The sequence below is a fragment of the Salvia miltiorrhiza genome, chromosome 2 (genome assembly GCF_028751815.1).
Source record: "Salvia miltiorrhiza cultivar Shanhuang (shh) chromosome 2, IMPLAD_Smil_shh, whole genome shotgun sequence".
Taxonomy (NCBI): Eukaryota; Viridiplantae; Streptophyta; class Magnoliopsida; order Lamiales; family Lamiaceae; genus Salvia; species Salvia miltiorrhiza.
Genome location: NC_080388.1, coordinates 53,117,773 through 53,124,512, shown reverse-complemented (window position 1 = coordinate 53,124,512; position 6,740 = coordinate 53,117,773). Strand labels below are relative to the sequence as shown.

The 6,740-nt window shown below is 35.2% G+C and overlaps 1 long non-coding RNA gene across 4 annotated transcripts; it reads left to right on the top strand.

Annotated features, from left to right (window-relative positions):
• The first annotated feature begins 203 nt into the window (after nt 1-203).
• On the top strand, nt 204-4,225 carry LOC131010188 (uncharacterized). Of its 4 annotated transcripts, none has more exons than XR_009096493.1 (3): nt 243-865; nt 3,238-3,293; nt 3,429-4,225. It is a non-coding gene; the product is annotated as an uncharacterized LOC131010188 (long non-coding RNA). The 4 variants fall into 4 exon arrangements; XR_009096496.1 differs by lacking the exon at nt 243-865 and adding an exon at nt 1,181-2,659 and having other exon boundaries at nt 3,061-3,293; XR_009096494.1 differs by lacking the exon at nt 3,238-3,293 and having other exon boundaries at nt 204-865.
• Nucleotides 4,226-6,740: the final 2,515 nt, after the last annotated feature.

Sequence of the window (6,740 nt, the reverse complement as noted above, 5' to 3'; positions counted from 1 at the left end):
AAAATCAATTTTTATACATCATCAATTGCATGTTTCTGTATCAAATAAGATTTTAGAGTGTCAATAGTTATATTATATACTTTAATCATCCATATCAAATGAGCTCAGGAACGTATGAAAGTGAAATTCTTATTAATATATTGATTTAAATATTTAAATCACCAATTCTTTCTCTCTCTCTCTCTTTTTTTTTTTGAGAAATCACCAATTCTTATTATATACGCTGTTTTGGCAAAAAAGTGAAATTCTTGGATATTATCAGAAGATTATGAGTAATGCAACAAATATCCTTGAAAATTAGGGGCAAAATGAAAGTGGGAACCTAATCAAATGAACCAACACCATCAACAAATCCACCGCGCTAACTGTCCCACCAAAACGCACAAACGCCTATAAACGACGCAAACTTTTCCCCAAAATTCATATCAATCAAAACCTAGCCATAATCGCAACAATGGCGAGACCGACCTCCAGCAGGCAATTGACCACCGCCGCTTCCACGGCGCCGGCTACGGGAACTACCACCACCACCACCGTGGCCCTCGAGACGTCGTCCTCCAACCAACAGTCGCAGATTAGGGATTCGTTGGTTTTGAAATTGAAGCTTCCCAAGAAGAAGGTGTCGTGGAAGGAAGGGACCGTAGACAACGAGTTTATGAATAAAAAGAGCTCGAAAAAATGCTGCATTTTTCACAAGGAGAAGCCTTTTGACGAGGACGATTCCGACGCGGAGGGGGACTGCGATCACGATCACGATCACGATCACGATCACGATCATCATGATAGTGGAAGGGATATTGATGTTAAGGGAAGTCATGAAGACGGTTCGTCGAGTCGGTGATTGATCGACCCTCTCGATTATTCTGTAAGTGGTTATTTTGTTGGTGTAATTGTGATTATGTTGGAAATGTTGTAATATCATCTACGGAAAATTGGAATCGAGAAATTTTGGTTTTTGCGTTTAAGATCTGATTACTTATTGCATCTAATTGGAAATCTGAAGGCGACTGTTCTGTTAATTAGGGTTTACTGTTCGACATTTTGGATGAATATCAAAGTTTAGTATGATCTCACTGCTAAATTGATGATTTCTTTTTATGTTATTTTCCCCTTTAATCCCCTAAATATTGAGCAACGGTAATAAAATAATGCTGTCGTTTTGGGACTTTGTATCAATTAGGATCATGAGGATTGAAAAACAGATTTGAGAAGCAGTAATTTGCAGGGAAAAATAGGATGGAACATAGCTGAGAGACTCTTTCCGAATCCCTATGGATAAGTAAGCCTTGGGATTTAATATGCTGCCTTTAAAGTTTAGTGTTAGCATTCTTGAGAAACTCTGTTCTTGTTTGCCACATAGCCACCGGCCAGATTGGTCTCATGTGATCATTTGTGTGAGTATCTTGAGATAGCATAGGGAATTTAGTGTGAGTTATTGAATCCCTATAGATAAGTAAACCTTGGGATGTTTGCTCATGCTCGATTTGCTGCCTTTAGAGTTGAGTTGCATTCTTGAGAAGCTCTGTTGTTGCTTGCCACAGCCACCGGCCAGATTAATCCCGTGTGATCAATTTGTGTCCAGTATCTTGAGTTAGCATAGGGAATTCAATGAGAGCTTTTTGGCCTAATTGTGATTAATTATTCGGTGAATCATAATCTTCTTAGGGCATAACGTTGGAATTCTATTGAGAGAAAGTTGATAACACAATCATGCTCGTTGTTAGTTGTTACCCTACTGCATAAGCTGAATTTCTAAAATTTTAGCAAAAATGAGTTTTTGTATATTATTTGGTAAGAAAAGCATTTCACAAAGAAATCATCGGTGATCATCGTAAGTGTGGCTGATATGTGGATCTTGTTAGAGTATTAAAAGCATACAAGCTTGGTTTCCCCATGAAATAAGATTTTTGACTAGTTGTTATAATTGACTCGAAAGAAACACTAGTAGTGAAAATGCTTGAAGTTGAGTTGGTATTCATAAGAAGCAACATAAATACTTAAAAGTTAAAACTGTTAAGTGGTGATCATACAGCTGTAGAAGAATTCATGTAGCTCGTATTTACCATGTGATTTACATCGGTTGGGGAGTAGAGTTGTTGCAGGGGGGTTTGTTGAAGTTGCCGGTACATCATTGCAACTCAAACAACTTCAAGGTTGTAAAATACTGGTTAGATTCAACTCAGCTTCAGTTGAGAGTACCTAGAATATATACATGTCTCACCTCTCTCTCTCATTCAGCTGCAGATGATTTCGATTCTCAGTACTTCACCAACTCCTGTTTTAATTGCTGAAATATTTCACTCTCCCGGTAAAAAGGTACTCGGCGGTTATCAAAAAATTAAGAAAATAAAAATCCCTAATTCTTAAAACCCTTCGTCCCATCATCTTCATCTGTATTTTGTAGCCTTTTTTTCCCCTTTTCTTTTTTCTCATAATCACATCATCTAATCAAATCTTAAAGAAGAAACAATACAAAAGGCAAGAATCCATCCATCTTTCTTTGTTAAAATCGATTATGTACGAGATTGCTGGCCAATCGGAGGAGGACGACCCCATGCCCTATCCGAGTTGGAGCTGGATCTCGACTCGGATTCTCAGAACCTGCGTCGCCTATTCGAGCGGCGTGACGTCTGCTATTCTCCTCTCTGAGCTTTCTCTGGTATAGGTGTTTTACTAGTTTTGGTGAAAATTGCCTTGAATTTTGATGATGATTGTTTGATAATTAGGAATGTTTATTTGATTAGTTTCCAGTATAGGAACGTAGGTTTTACTTGTGAGAAAGTGAAGTGAATTGGAATGTATTGTTGTATAGATAACGAGTTAATTGATGTTTGAATGTTGGAATAAGAAAAAGTGAGGTAATGCTTTGATGGGCTTTTGCCCTTCTTATTCCTTTGATTGAAAATCTGATATTTTTAATTCATTGGAGGAACTATAACTATTACGTTGTTTGAATTGCAAAGCTTACATGTGTGAGTGTTTAGGGGATTTTGGCTATATGTATTTGTGGTGATTTCAAGATTTGGAATTCACATTTCAGAGCTATACTTGTCCTTGTAGGTAGTTCTTTTTTAGATTCGTTGTGCTGGTTGCTTCTTCTATCTCGTTTCAGACAAGAACCTTTGTTTGAGCGATGTAATATCAATGTACTGATTGAGCGATGTAAAGATGAGAATATCTTCACCATTTTCTATGTGTTTCTCAATATTGGATTGAACTCATACATCATATTCATAGGAAACATGACCAACTTGATTGTTCAAGGGGTGTCAAATGATCTGCTCTTTCAGCCGGTAATGATTAGGATTGATGGCCTCGTTTCATTTTGAATTTCATTGAGCTAGATTTTCATGATATTGATATTAATCTTAATTTTCATGTAGCAAATTAAGTGTCTTTGTTAGGTATAAACTTGTTACACAATGCAGGGGATTGGAAATGCAAACTTTTACCTTGCGACTGCAATCGGATAAGCTTGTTTCCAGGTTATTCCTTTTCTATTTTGTTCCTTGGTAATGAACATCAATTTTTTAACATGGGAGAAATCTTCATGTGTTTTTTTTTATCTTGATCCATGCAAAAATGCAGTGATTACCGCAGCAATGTCAAGAGTTTTATATTTATTAAACACAAGCATATAGGAATCATATGACTGGTGGGTTAAGTTTCTTCAATTAGCCAATTATTGCACATTGGTGCCACACATTTTTTTCACTGTTGGTGATGTATTAGAGGCTTACTGAATATACAGGAAATACTACATTGGTATTAAATCTACTTATGATTTTGCAATATCGAATTTCCACAAACTCCATCTCCATAGAATCATGAAAAATGAATCAGTGGGTTTTCTACATTCGTATCTCTCTCCTATAGTTATTTGTTTCTGCATTTTGCAGATCAGGCTGTTGAATTTAGTGAGTGGGCTTTTGGCAACAAGAGATCTTGGCGATACAGAGCACATGCTTGCTCAAGGTAGAGTGGATATGCCTCTCACCTTATGCTTCACAGCAACAAGGCAGGATGACCTATTGCTTCAGCGTATGCTCAAACGAGGCTGTTTTGTTGTTCTTTTAGATAGGTTATTTCAATTTTAGAAATTTTTTCATACTTGTGCACTTTTAGTACGAGATGCACAACTCTCTATATTGTTTGGTATGTGTGTTCAGGGTGAGACAATTAGATACTTTGGATTTCTTTATATTCAATTTTGATAATTTTTGAATGAATTGTTCATTAATTTTTGTTGGGTGATTATTAATAGTTTAATATGAATTTCGTACTTTTATTTAATACTTTAATATGAATATGAATTACGTACTTTTATGTTATAGTATACATAAATGTGAAAAAGATAGAAGGGAAAATGTAATTATATTTATTTATAGGAAGAAAATGTAAATTTTAATTATTTAAAGGATAAAAATATAATTTACAAATATTTGAAGGTGAAAAATATAAATTATAAATAACCGCCAGTGGAAAATGTAAACAATAGTCATTTATAGGGTAAAATTGTTATTATAAATATTTATAGGGGGTATTTTGTAATTTTTCGTCCATATAAATTAGTGTAGTCTTAGACAATATTTTAAGACATTTTTAAATGACATTATACATCATTTTTCATGATGCTTTTAAGTGTAGTAATAGAGGTTCTATCCTTACAGTTAACCTATTGTTACATTTCCTAATATGACACCTGCACCAAGTGCCATTACACATAAAGTGTCACATAAATAGATTTCTAATTACATTTTTAGGTGTCATAACAAGCCATTTTTCTAGTAGTGAAGCCTTCAGTGATTGTGAGAGAGTGAAAGCCCGTTCGAACCTGGTGGGAACTACTGCTTCTATCTTCGCCTTCAACCAGAAATAACAGTAGTAGGAAAGGAGAGGAGCTCGTAGACTAGCTTCAATTCGGGCAGGGCCGGCCCTGGGCATAGGCGAGGGGTGCGACCGCCTAGGGCCCAGGGCCAAATGGGGCCCCAATTTTTTTTATTTTTATTGTTATTAGTTTATATAAATAAGACTTTTTAGTCATATATTGGGCCCCAATCAATAAAAAATTTACAGTACAAGCCCAAAGACTCTAATCTTATTCCTTTGAAAAAGATGGCCCACAAACACACAATTGTAAGCAGTTAAAGGGGCCTTTTTTTTCTCATTCTGCCTAGGGCCCATGAAAAGTTCGGAACGGGGCTGAATTCGGGCTGTTGTCTTTTCTTTGACAAAAGGCTCAAACACGGTGTGAAAGAAAAAATGTATGACCTGCAAATGATTGTAATTACAGAGAAAGGAGTTTGGGGAAATGGGATTCAGGAGGAAGGGAAAAGGGTGGGGCGGTGGAGGGTTGGGTAGTGTCTTTTTTTTTTTTTTGAGAACGAGGGTTGGGTAGTTTTATTTCTTATGTTATTCTTTTTTTTTTAAATTTTTTAATTATATTTTCTTTTAATTATATTTATTTTTTATTATACTTTCATTAAGGGTAAAATAGCATGTTTACACAAAAGTGATTAGAATTAATATATTTTTATTTTCATGATTAATATCAATTTTTTGTTAATCAAAATGGTACTAATGCTCTCCATTTCCATATTAATTTCCAAAGTCCAGTTCGTACAGTAGCTACGGCTCCATAATATAAACGTGAAATATAGAGACAAAATAAGACATGCAAACTAATCTTACACCACACAACCCTTCCAAGTTCCAATTGAAAAGATATTCCCAAAGTACAGCGGCTAGCTAGCTATAAACATATGAGACCACTTTTTGAGTTGAGAGCATAAAACAAGAACACAAATAGTGGTGAAGATTGCATCAATTGATGGAGAGACACGAGAGCAAAAACAAAATCATTATCATCGTTAAAGCAAGCCTCAAATTAGGGCACCCAACATATGTTTTCTCAAGGCCTAATTCCTCAACCACTTCCAATCCTTGGGAGCCATCATAGTCAAGGTCCTCTCCTCTCTCTCCCTCTCTCTCATTTTGGGATGTGTTAATTTGCAGGGATTGCTTGATGAGCATGACAAACTTGTTTCACTGATAAAGGCACTTTTCATGGACGAAGGGTGTAGTTTAGATCGTCAGTCAATTATATATATTAACATTATAATAGAAATACTCCCTAAAAGAATGTTATATTCCCTCCGTCTAATACAAACATGAACTTTTTATCATTTTAGATCGTCTTACAAAAATATGAATATTTATATTTTTGCACCCTACCCTATCATAATTTCTCTATTTTTCATAAAATGTAACTCATTTTTAATTTCACTCACAAATATGGGGGCGCCCCATATTTTAAGTTGATTTGTGTAAAATCCACACCAGCTTTTTGTAACCAAAATTTGACATCTAAAGCATTTTGTTAGATTTGTTCATGACTTTGTTATTAGAACGTTGAATTTTCGTTATATTTGACGGATAAACGTGGAGTTTGCTAAAAAATACTCTCTCAGTTTCACTTTATGTGCCTCAAAATTTTTCGACACGGAGATTAAGAAGGTGTAAATGTATTAAGTGGTAGGTTTTTAAGCGTTAAATTTTTCTATTTATAAAAATAGGCCATATATAATGAGATGACCCAAAATAAAATACAAGTTACTTTTAATTGGACGGAGGGAGCCAGAGTTAATTATTGTCGAAATGGCTAAATTGTGTCTTACTACTATATTAGTGATATAGACTGGTTGTAGCGAATAGTGATATATCGCTGTCTGTCTTGCTTT